At 42.3% G+C, this 12,295-nt stretch overlaps 1 long non-coding RNA gene across 1 annotated transcript; it reads left to right on the top strand.

Moving 5' to 3' along the window:
* The first annotated feature begins 3,219 nt into the window (after positions 1 to 3,219).
* On the top strand, positions 3,220 to 9,898 carry LOC124180247. The gene is made up of 4 exons (XR_006870230.1): positions 3,220 to 3,519; positions 4,060 to 7,844; positions 8,124 to 8,344; positions 8,644 to 9,898. It is a non-coding gene; the product is annotated as an uncharacterized LOC124180247 (long non-coding RNA).
* The last annotated feature ends 2,397 nt before the right edge of the window (positions 9,899 to 12,295 follow it).

The raw sequence follows: 12,295 nt of genomic DNA, 5'->3' as shown, positions 1-12,295 counted from the left end.
TATAGCACGTGTCGAAGCCCGATTAATGATCGATTAGCATCTCGATTGAATCTTTAATCATAACAAGTACGTGTCGTGTGTACAACCGGGTATATTGTGCGGTGAAGCGCGGCTGTGTCGTTAGCCGATGTATCGTTAACATATAACGCACAACGTATACCGCCAATTCCAGACCGGACTTAATTAACGAAACATGCAAAACAGCTGCGTACATATAGGTATGTATACAAGCATTTCGGCGTTGGCCTGTTGCGCAAAGAAACGCGTTAAATAACACCGTTGTTCGTCTCGTGCATTAGCCGTTGCGTAAAAAAGAGCTAAAAGCTCTTTCTCATTTTACACCTACGAAGTCCTCAAGTATTCGGCTCGCCGTTTGCTCTTACACTTTAGGTGTAGGTATACTTCGCCGCGAATCATTCAGAGCTTGCAGAGGAAATTTTGCACGGATCTCCGCGAAAATCTTCCACCTTACTTTCTCTTTCAGCAGATTAACCATCGAACCCCAGTCGGCGGGTATAGCAATAAAAACCAACATTCAAACTGTTTATGGACTTCGCTTCGTCCGAAATATTTCACAATGGTCTGGATACAATTCGTTTTACTCGTATACTATATGTGCCTTTCTAAGGGCGCGATATCAGTCTGCGAATTTATATGTATATATATATAATGTATATACATATACAATATATATACCGTTCCGTTTTCTCTCCCTTCTGTATACCTACGCGCAGAACAGCCGTGTTTTCTTTCGCTTGAAAAAACCACCGCCAGGATTGTATCAGCGTAAATCAGATAACATCAAACTTTACACAATGGCATCGCGACTATACATCGAACTAATCAAAACGCCATCCAGTCGCCGCTACACGCCCTTGCAACACCGAGAAATCTACGCCCTGCAGGTTCAATAACCCAGAAAACGACGAAGATAGATCGAGACAGCTGAGAAGGGAATTTTTTTCCCGTTTTCCCGATACTTGGATATTCACATTATTCACTGTAATCGATGATGGGATTTAAAAATTTAAAACGAATAGCAGAATTCGCAATGTCAGAAAAACGGTGTGAATAAGACTCGCGCGCGATAAAATAATGCCCACCTCAGGCTACGCTTTAAACACGGCGCAGACTTCATAAATTCATTTTCGCGAGCCTTGAAACCTGAATATTTCTTCACCGTAGAATTATGGTTGACGGCGGAGAAAAAGTTATAACAGCACCAACCCTTACGATACAAGAAAAATTTAGTGCACCTGTAAACTGTCATTTAGACTAAAAGGAAAACAGAATCACGTAACATCTGCATTGTTTCACCATTTTCAAACACAAAACGGGGGCATGGTGTGAGAATAATAACGGGGATTAATACAACACATATAACATAGTTAAAATCGGATCGGATCCGTGTAATCGGAAATAACAGAATTTATTCTCTGAGATCAATCCTCGTGTCGTGAATTTTTCCTCACAACAAATTCGAACAGGCGTACAATGGCAAGTAGATCAGTCTTGGTCCAACTACGAAACGAGTCGGTCGACGTAAACAAAGTTACCGGCCCAAAGTGTCACCTAATATAGCTAGTTTACAGTTCGTGACGTGAACACAGTGAGCCTATAATATAGTATCGTATTCGACATCGTAAGAATACAACAGACTTTGTGTCTTTGCGTAAAAGGTGAATTGAGTATTTGGAATTTTTCCTCCGTTTTCAAGCTAAGCTAGACTTGAATCGATGAAAATAACCAAAATGCTTTGAAAAAAATTGAAACTAAAATACCAGTGCTGGACAATGGAACCAATATCAAAACGATTTAAGTAAAGCATGAAATCTTTAAGAATATTTTGAAAAATATGATTGTTTGAGAAGGCTTCAACGTTTGTAAGTTAGAAGAGTCTCTCAGAAAACAAATGTAAAACCCAAACTAAGACTACGGTCGTTATCGGTTACAATTTTTTCAACAACACTAAAAATTACAAGGGGGGAATTAAAATCGATCGGTTTATCAAGTGCCCCATGGGAGAAGCTCTACTCGGTGAAAATTATGCTGAACTTGCGTAGGTACATGTACAGAAGTCCCGCGTAGATGCATAATGCATATCCATAATTGAGAATTCAATTGATATCATACAGTCGTTGTTGCCTACCCTCCGAGGTGTTTGGCTATGCAAAAGTGAACTTCCGGCTGTCCATCGACGAAAGCAGACACGAGTATCCCGGCACTCAAAGCCCGTGACGTCCAGACACCCTCGGTCACGTTTCCTAGTCCATTTCTCGCTCTTTGGCCGGAAAGTTTGGGCTACGCGTAGAAGGTGTAGCAGGGTGAAGATTAGAGGGCGACGTTGATCACGGACAACCGCCTGGGAATAGTCCCAGCTTTTGGAGATATGAAGAGCAGAAAGAGGCTGCAGGATGCGGTTCTCTCGTTCGAGACTCGGGTTCTCGTGAAAATTCCATTAATGATAAATGAGGATGCCGATGGCCCGGGGCGCCGGAAGTTACGAATGAGAACGGCGTCTTTCGCGACGCGACGTGCCGCACTGCCATTTTTATTTAACCCCTTCCGGTAGGGGAAACATTTTCACTCTACGACACACACCGAGCTCTTTAACCCGCGTTGGGCTGCAGAGAGTCGATCGATGCTCGTTTCCGTCAAAATTCAAAGTAACGTTCTCGTTGGGTAAACGAGGGAGCAGCCGGTGAATACCTGCGACCTGAGTGCATCCTGCATAGCTCCAGGTGCAGTTTTTGCCTTTCGAATCATTTGTTCTTATCCATGTATGTTCAGCGTATATATACACACGTTACGTACGTGTATATGCACACGCTGAGAGTGCTTGGGAGAGTTTTCTATCAGAACTCTGAGCTTTATATAGATAACTTGCACCCACCCACCCGCAGCTTTATCAGCGCGGAAAAGCGCTTGAAAATAAATGGGGAAAAATAAAATCAGGTGCACCGATAGAGCTGTGAATGCCTGTTATGTAATCTGTCCGAATTACCGGTTTACAAAGGTTTACGTAACCGTGAGTAATAAATTATTCAGAAAATCGTTGACGCGGCGTGTTGTTCTCGCCTCGGGGATAAATCGCTTTTTTGCTTTCTGGCGTCATTATGCGCAGGGTATTATCATCGCGCCTCATTTGAAAACTCGTTTCTATAACTGGACTATCGCTTGGTTATATTATACATGCCGTACGCGCTTTGTGAACTTGCGAGGGTCGTTATACGTCGACGCGTTAAAGCTGCTTTAAAGCGTAAGCATTCCGTTGTTCCGAGTCTCAGCCGACCGAACGCAAATTCCAGATTGATAATTCCCGATGAGCTAATTAAGGCGCAAGTGATTTTCGCACAGCACAACCGCAGCCAAACTCTTCGATCGATCTCGAACTCGTCGTCGGCAATTTGTAATAACGCTAAAGACGAGGAAATGGGAAACGGGGGCGATAATTAAGATCAACGGACCCCGACTCCGCACGCCAAATGGAGGAAGACCGACCATTGCGAACGGATCGAGGTAAGTAACTCTGGTTTTTCGGCATGCGTTTCGTCTCTTTATAAGATCGCGAGTATCGTAGAACGTCGCCACACTCCGTATTCCAGAATTGCAATTACGTGCAACGCTGGATTCAATGTCTCTGCAATGAACTTCAATCCTTTGCGCGCAATTTCTGAAGAATCTTGTTATACGTGTTATTATTGTTGCGGTCGTAGAGTTTGAAATATTGTTGGTTAAATTCTTGTGCGATGGTATTAAAGCCCGAACGCTGGATTAACTTCACCCCTCAAGACTTTGGTTGGCGAATATGAAGGAAGATAAGGAAAATTACGTACCGTATCAAGTCCCGCTGATTACTCCACGCTTCGACGAGTGGCGTGTGAAATCATGCCGAATTATTTAACTAGTTGGCAACGGTGTAATGTCTGATTACCTGTCTAATCGCGAATTAAACGCACGAGTCTGAAGTTCGCTCAAACTAACTTCCGACTATCCAAACTCGGCAAATCTCACCCGTCTGTAACAAAAAAAGATAAAAAATAAAAACGATGTTTCCAGATCTCGCGAATACGGATTTTCATCGAAAAGGCTTGCGAGCGAAGCAGCCGAGGGATGTGAGGAAATTACAGCAACAGCTGACGCCGCGTCGAATCATGAAGACGAGAGAGCTGAAAGATCTACGATGTGTAATATCTGTACGCGTAAACTTTAAACGTTCGTGCTATATATCTGTCGTATATATGCAGTGGTAATAGCGTAGGTACAGTGGAAAATGGCGAACGTTGAAAGCAGCAGCCAGAACTTTTCCTCTAAAGCTGCAGCGGCGCCGCCGCTTATCTGCATACGCGTAAAATGGCCATTCTCGTCGAGGAATATACGTATTTAAGGGCACAATCTCTGGGTTCGAAGAGCTGCGCTTAGTCCCCCGTAAAATATAAATCGCCAGCTATTTCGATGGTGCAAGGCTGAATAACGGTCCGCGATAAATTGAAAGTCGAATTTGACGGTAATCGAGGACACGGGAGGCAGGCCTCAAGCGTTAATCTCGAAACCAATTTCACCCTCAATGCTCCGTTCACCTCGTCGAATCGCGAATTGTCCCGCACTCGCCAGCCAACCCGTTGATTATTCTTTACCTTCGATGTGCACAATTTCGACATTCAACCTTCCGTTCGCACTCAGATTCGCTACGTTCGCTGCTTACGGTTCAGTCATGCTCGACATCAAAGCACTCTCCAGAGGGACGCGAAAGCGCACCGGAAGTACTCCTCTCCTTACTCCCCGCCTTCCGCGTCGCCTATAATAAACACACGCAAACACAGGCAAACGCGCAGATATCACGTACGACTTGTAACGCGCAGACACTTGCGAGCCAATGGGAAAGCCACCTCCGTGACTTTTCTCCACGCCGAGTGTATGGTGAGACAATAGTATATTGTGTGAGAAGGGAGGAAAGCTGACGGTTGCGACGAGTGTGAAATGCGCGCCTCAAACGATCACACGAGTTGAGATCATCCCCAACTTTTGCTACCGAGTCACACGGGACAGTTTTTATAACAAACGAATGAAACGAGTAGTTAGGCTTTGCGCGGCAGTTTTGCGGAATGCGAGTGGTCAATTTCTCCTCCTCAGGGACGAAAGTAAAGCAATTGTGGACTGTGCTTGCACGAACCTATATTTACAACGCTAAGACGAAATTGACTAACTTCATTTCGCTGGTTTGCTACGCAAAACCTCACTTTTCATGCACGTGTGATAAAAAAAAACCTTGTTCCAACTTTGTTCCACTCTGAACTTCCATTCGTCGGTACTTCGATGTTTGAAGAAAATTCGCCGAAAATCTTTTCCATTTATTCAATCCGGAGATACTATACATATTTGTTCGATTGCAAAGCTGTTGCACTTATTTATCTCCTTTGTACAACTTACTCATCGAGTAAGTTGCGGCCAGGCGAATGGCTATAGTAATACCTACCGACGGGTGATCGGCACCACCGACACGTGATATGAGCAATGGTGATCATTGCGGGTAGACGCTAATTCGGTTAAAGTCCCATGTCGTTTTTAGAGCATTAAAGCGCAAACCAGATCCAGGGGGATGTGAGGCTGGGGAGGTGAAGGTAAGTTGTCTGGTTACACGCGCGGGTGAGTGCGCATTCAGGAGGAAATCGGGCGTGCAAATTGATCCGCGTGTCGGAGGTGGGGCGATGAGTTGAGTCAATCCCTGCGTAAAGTGATCCTCTGAGGATTTATTTTTAATTTAAAAGTTAAAGTAATATTATCACCCTGATACTGCGGATGGAGAGCGAGAGAGAAAGAGGCGAATCCTGCTCGCAGACGCGAAAGCGGAGTTATACATTGGTGTACAAATTTTTTGCGATATTATCGAAGGGTTTTAATGAACACGGCGTAATTTATATTACACGTGAATAGAAAAGACGCATTTCGTCGTGACTGCGGCGCAAAAAGGCATCGTCTCGCCGAGATACGTGTATTATGAAAGCAGCAAAGCGACTTATTCATGCCTTTTTGAACAGCCGCATTTATACGATGCGCTTTTTCTGTCTCTCCCGTTTAGATAGGTACAGATTTTTCATTAAACCTGTCGTCTGTTGTTTCATATACTTTTAACGTCAAACGATAAGATCGTGAGAATCGCTCGCTAATCGTAAGGCGAATCCGACTTTATTACTGCTCGTACAGCGCTATAAGAAAAATAACGCAGTTTAATTATTTACTGACGGCGTTGTGAATGTATAGAGAAACTTCTTAACCCTAGGTTGCAGTACGGCAAGAAAAGCCTCGGATATACATACATTAAAGCGTTTAGTACGGTCGTTGGAGAAAGTTTGAGGTACTTCAAATTCATAAATCATCGAGTTCTAAAGTGCTGAAGTACCTTCCGCGAGGGCGGAAGCGTACGGCTTCCGTACCAAAAAAGCTTTTAAAGAAGTAATTGGCTGAGTGAACAAGCACCCCTTCACGTGCGCCAGTTGCCAATCATCCGCAATTTTAAAACCGTGGGAAACACGCGTTTCGAATAAATAATAAACTTGTATTATTAAGTGATCGGAATTCGTTGGATTTTTACTCTATTCATATTTTCATTCGATGGGATGGATGTTTCCTATCGAATTTCGATTGAAAGCTCATTTTTTCCCGTCCCTATTACATGCTAGTTAACAAATCAGCCTTTTCATACTTTGCCGATTTTCAAGCGATTAGAATGACCAAGAAGAACGGAAAAACAACGAGTATCCCATAAATAGAAGGGACCTTTCATTCCGACCAACTAAGAAGCTTCCACAAAATTTTTTTGAGCCATACGTTAAATTCTTTGCGAAAATACAGAATCCACGCATGCATATGTGCATGAAAATTCCGAGCGAGTCGAACAATTTTCAACATCCATCGGTTCCATCAGCGATGCAGCCGGTGAGCTCGCCAGTTTAATGTAACCTAATTTTTTGAAAGCTTTTTTAGCACCGTATCGTCTTATCCGAAAGTTATATATCCCGAACACATGGCAATGAATCTATAATATTCTAGGTAGAAGCTGTCCTCGGCGGTACACTTGTCTACGTAAAAGCTAAAATACTTACCATTTTGCATGCACGTAGTTCCACGCGTATATTGTACCGAACGAAGCGATAGTTGGCGATAACTTTCCGTGTCAATATTCATTCGTTACAAATTAACTGGCGATGCTTTCGCAAACGAAAACGAGTTAACATTTTCAGCCTCTGCATCGCTCTGTATTAAATTACGATTCACGTAGTAGACACATAATCAAACTAACTTCTGTCGTCGATTAATTTACGGTAACTTTTGTATTCGCCAATAATTAGTTTAGTTTACGACTCTGGCGTACACTGTGCGGATGATACTTAAATTTGCTTGTTCCGGTTGTTTCATTTTTCAATTCCGAATAAACGAAAGCGAGCGAATGAAGAACTTTACGACTAGTCTGAGCTTGATGTTACAGGTAAAAAGTGCGATGAACCAGGACACGTAGCCCCTTGCATCGGAAGCAGTATCAACGTCCCGGTGTATGAGAATTACGATACCGCAGCGCAGGGTCGGAAGTGAAGTCGAGTAATATTGTTTCAGTGTCTCCCGGGGCTTGCATCAATCCGGCGGTCGCTGATCGAATCTCTTACTCTTCGGATTTTCCGGAGAGAGAGAGAGAGAGAGAATCTCGCCTCGAAAGACGGTGAAATAACAGTTGAGAAGAAAACATCGGCGACGCACAAAGCAATGCGGATTCAGACCAGTACCACTGCGCCATAGTTTAATTTTCTTCCTTCGGCAACGTGACCACGTCGACCGTTAACCAGAGCATCGTAAGCAGCGGCTGATTAAGAATGACGAAAAATAATCAGTTTTCGATTAAATCGATTATTTTTCCTCGCAATCAGTGAAAGATAAATAAATATCTTTACCCGAAATTGAAAAATGTTTCGAATGAAACTAGAAATTATAAAAAAAAAAAAGTCATTAAGACTGTGTACTGGAATTTATTAGATTTTGATTTCAAATGCACCGTTTCACAAAAATACGAAATAATCGGTCTATAGATGAATTTTTACCGATTTAATCGAGTCATGTTCGATTATTTTTAGCTTGGTTGCCATCGCTAGCGCTTGACCTCATCAAAGAATCTTAGAAATCAGGCCGACTTGGAGAGTCGCTGCGATAAACGGTGGCTTCGGAAAACTCTGTACGCTTTCACCCCGTGAATATGACCCAAGGCAACAAGAACTGCTCGAATACGGTTGCTTTTGTCGCCGCAACTGATGCGGGCTGTTTAATTAGAATTAGGCGGTGAAAAGGAAGCAAAAAGGTATTTATTAATTAAAATTGCACACGCTAGTGGGCGCAGAAGAGTCATCGAGCTTTCCCATTTTCAAGTATCACTCAAGTATAACGAATGAGGGATGCATGTCATATGTGCGATTGTAATAAGTAAAAATGATACCGCCGAGTATGAATCGACGAGAAACACGCGTACATTTCCGACTGCTGACTGACTTTGAGGCAGGTCCATTCTTATACTGTAAAACTATATTGATCGGGAACACTAGAGATTTATTCGGCTTGTCGCAACAGCTTAAGCTAAGACTTATGTTTTTGTTCAACCAGGTAACGAGGTGGCATCAATTTAAGAGAGCAGCGTATCGATTGCTCTTGAAATTCCGTGTAGCTTACTGCAGGGCAGAAGCTCACCTATACGCAATCTAACCCTGTCGTTATTCTAACGATTTCATCGTTCGCCTGGCAAAAAGGAAGCATCCGTCGGCCTGGAAGGAAAAGAACTTCCTAGAGTCACTTCCTATTGAAATTGCTTTTCTAATCAACTTCCAATATGTATGTCCCAGTGGTCTTTCAATTCCCTGCGCACTCTCATTCTATGAAGCGATTGAAAGAACCATTATACGAGGCTCTCGAATTGCATTCGATGAATTACTAATCTACCATTAATTCTACCTTCCGAGTGATGGAACCGAATAGAAACGAAGAAAAAGAAGACGGGTAATTAACGGGGGAAGAAAAAAGTGAATCAAAGATCCCAATCTAAATTTACTCACTTGCGAACACATTGTAGAATGATAGCAAAGTCTTCCAAGTCTGACGGAATGGGGGGGGGGGGGGGGGGGGCGAGGCAAGAATAGCAGAAATTTTTTTCACCAAATTCAATTCCAGCCTTCACTAAATACATATGTATATTTGCGTACCTACTTTGGTGTGCCTGCCATTTTTATTGCCGGTATTTTGCATACCATCAGAAATTCTGCAGACAGTGCTTCGCATACACGATTAAACGCTGTCACTCTTGCCTGCTTCACAATGCGAGAAATAATTAATCAAGATGCTAATTTTCATATTCATTTTATCTATCTCTTTTCCTCTTCATTGCCATATCCTTCGATATTACTTCTTTTCGTGACACTTTCTGACGTAGAACGAGCAATATTTCCAAGGGACTGTAATCGTGATTAATCAATCTGTAACTTGTAAATCCAACACCGCGACACGCAGGGGTGAGCAAAGCGTAAACACGTCATCGACAGTGGTGCGAACCGATCTGGTAAAGGTGAAGAATCGATAAGCTTGATTCTCGTATCTATATTAGATACAGGTAATTATAATAATCTTTCTTTTATTTTTCTGGAGTGAACGAGGGTTTTAGTGTGTATCTGCTTAAGTTACGTAATAAGTTACGTTACGTAGTAAGTTGAAAACAAGTGAAAAAAAAATGATCCGATATGGAAAATTTATGACATAGACTTTTCGGCGTACGTACCTTCAGGTCGCAATAAATTGGAGCTGAGCTACCCGCTATGATTTCATGACTGACGGATGAGAGAAAGTGTAATATCAATAAATTGAATCGTCTCAGATTATAAGAATATTTTTTTCCCGGAGACGGACGATCAAACGAACGTGAAAAATTTACCGGGGTCAACTTTATTGCTACTTAGACGTTCTCACAGCGTACGAAGACTGAGGAAAAAATCCAATAAACTCATAACCTTTGTTCCTGTCATAAATATATACTTAACAGCAATTCCATGCCTATCGACAAGTGGTTATTTGGTGGGATACCTACACTAAATTCTTAATCCGACGACGTTGCTAGACGTCCTATTGACCGAGGACTGAATCTTATTTTTTTTTTGTAGTCTCATCATTTCTTTTTCCGCCTTCTTCAAACTTTTTTCCCCTCTCCTTGAACGAGTACCACCAAACTTCCGTTTTCGTGAGGACATGAAAGAAAGTGCGGACTTAATGGAAATTCAATCCCGCGTTCAAACAGGTTGATTATAGCACTGGGAGTTGGAAATTTTTATTTTACCTTGACCCTAGTTTGAAAAACTGGCGAGGAACATACTGCAGAGAAAGAAGTGAGAAGAAAAGAAACGGGGAGGCAGGGAAAGTGGAAAAAAGGCGAGAGCCTCCCCCGCTCGGCAAAGAAACTCGGCAGAGCGGTTTCCTGTTCTTGGTAGCTTACGGTTTTCTAAGAATTACGCGTTGTAGTCCTGGGGATTTCGAAGATCTAAGTTGCCGACTTTTATACCGAGCCGGTGGATGAGGGAGGAAAACGCGAGAGAAAGTCTCGGGAACATAAGTCGCCTGACTGTAAAGTAAGAGGAAATTTGTTGCTGAATATTTATTTCTCTCGAATTAAATTGCCCACGTCTTTAAGGTTCGCGAAATTTAGCCTCGTAGGTTTCAGCACCCAAACTTGGATATTCGAGAGAGACGATGATATCCCCGCGTTGAATCGTAAATCCCATGAATACGTCACATAGCCTACGATGTTATCGTGCGAAGCTCTCGGTTGGGCACTCGGGTGGCAAACGTTCGTAGAAGTTGGACCCCCGCAAAATTCACGACGCAGACCTACCTTCAATTCAGAAAAGCGTAACATCCATCAAAGTGGGATTTACCACCGTTGAAAGGCCTCGCGTTAGAACTTCCTGCTACCAATATCCCTCGTTCCTCGACACGTATGTAGGTATACACATGTAGATACATAAATATATATATATATATGTATTCAAAAATATAAACACACTCTACAGAATGAAATACAAGAAACATCCGTGGAGTCCAATTCCGCGTGTAATTAAACCAGGGCCAAAGTCACTGCGGAGTCAAAGTTCTTCGAAGTTTGGTTGTGGATAAGTTGCGCAATCATTTCGATTAAATGAACACAACTTTTACAACTAAACTACCGTGAGCACTAAAATGAATTTACACCCATCGTCAGAGTCGAGTTTCAGTAGATTCCAAGAAAAATAAATCTCCGAATCTCAGGCAGTAACAAAATCGAGTGCAAATTATATTTCACCGGTTGCCAAAAATTATATCGATCAACACTTGTGACGTTATAACTACCGTCGGTTTTTTTTTTGTATTTCTAATATTCAGGGCTGTATGAAAAAAGTACCAAAAAACTAAGATCAATCTGAAATTCAACTTTATCAATTTCTTGCTGAAGGGTTAAGGTGAACGCGTGATTGATACACATTGGCGTCCGAGTTGAGGAGCTTATTGTAAATTTTAAGGAAGATTGGACGAATTCAAAGCACGCTACGCAATTTTCGAAAATTCAAGTTTAATGAGTGTATGCATCTACTGGCGCCTTGGAGGGCCCAAGGGCTTCACGTTTCGACCTGTGGGTGGCAAAAGTAGCGAGTGACACGAGAAAGAGCGGAGAGCCATAAATCGTCAATTTACGATGCTTAGAGAAGAGAACTCTGCAGTCCTCGGTAAGCTAGCTAAAACATTCCAAGAACGCGAACTGAAGACTTTTTATGTACAGAAGACAAGTGTCTCTTTCCCAGAAAACGGCGAATCAATAGTAGTCAAAATTACCCTGTCTCATGAGTCTTTGTGTCAGTAAACAGGGCCTGCATGCCACTTATTTGAAGAAATTTAGAGTCAGTCGGATCAATTATCCACAGCAAACACATCTCGCATTACATGCTTTGCACATTTTCTATGAAATTTCCTATTGAATTCAGATAATCATTGAACATCGAAACATTGAGAACCCATTGCGCTTATGTGAATAGTAAAATATCTGTCAATTATAAACACTAATTAGTACAATGTGGTTTCAAATTTATTAGAAACTGGTGTGCTTACCTCATGTATACGTTCACGCGCGGAGCCAACAAACTCAACAATGAGCAAATTATTATACCTACCTATTTTACACGTCGAGGTACCGAGACAGGGTTCGTACGCTTTTTGGAATTTGAATTTCCCTGACTTTTCCAGGTAT

Source organism: Neodiprion fabricii, chromosome 4, assembly GCF_021155785.1.
Source record: "Neodiprion fabricii isolate iyNeoFabr1 chromosome 4, iyNeoFabr1.1, whole genome shotgun sequence".
In the NCBI taxonomy this organism is placed as follows: Eukaryota; Metazoa; Arthropoda; class Insecta; order Hymenoptera; family Diprionidae; genus Neodiprion; species Neodiprion fabricii.
The sequence above is the reverse complement of the archived record's forward strand: the minus strand, read 5'-3'. Positions and strand labels throughout refer to the sequence as shown.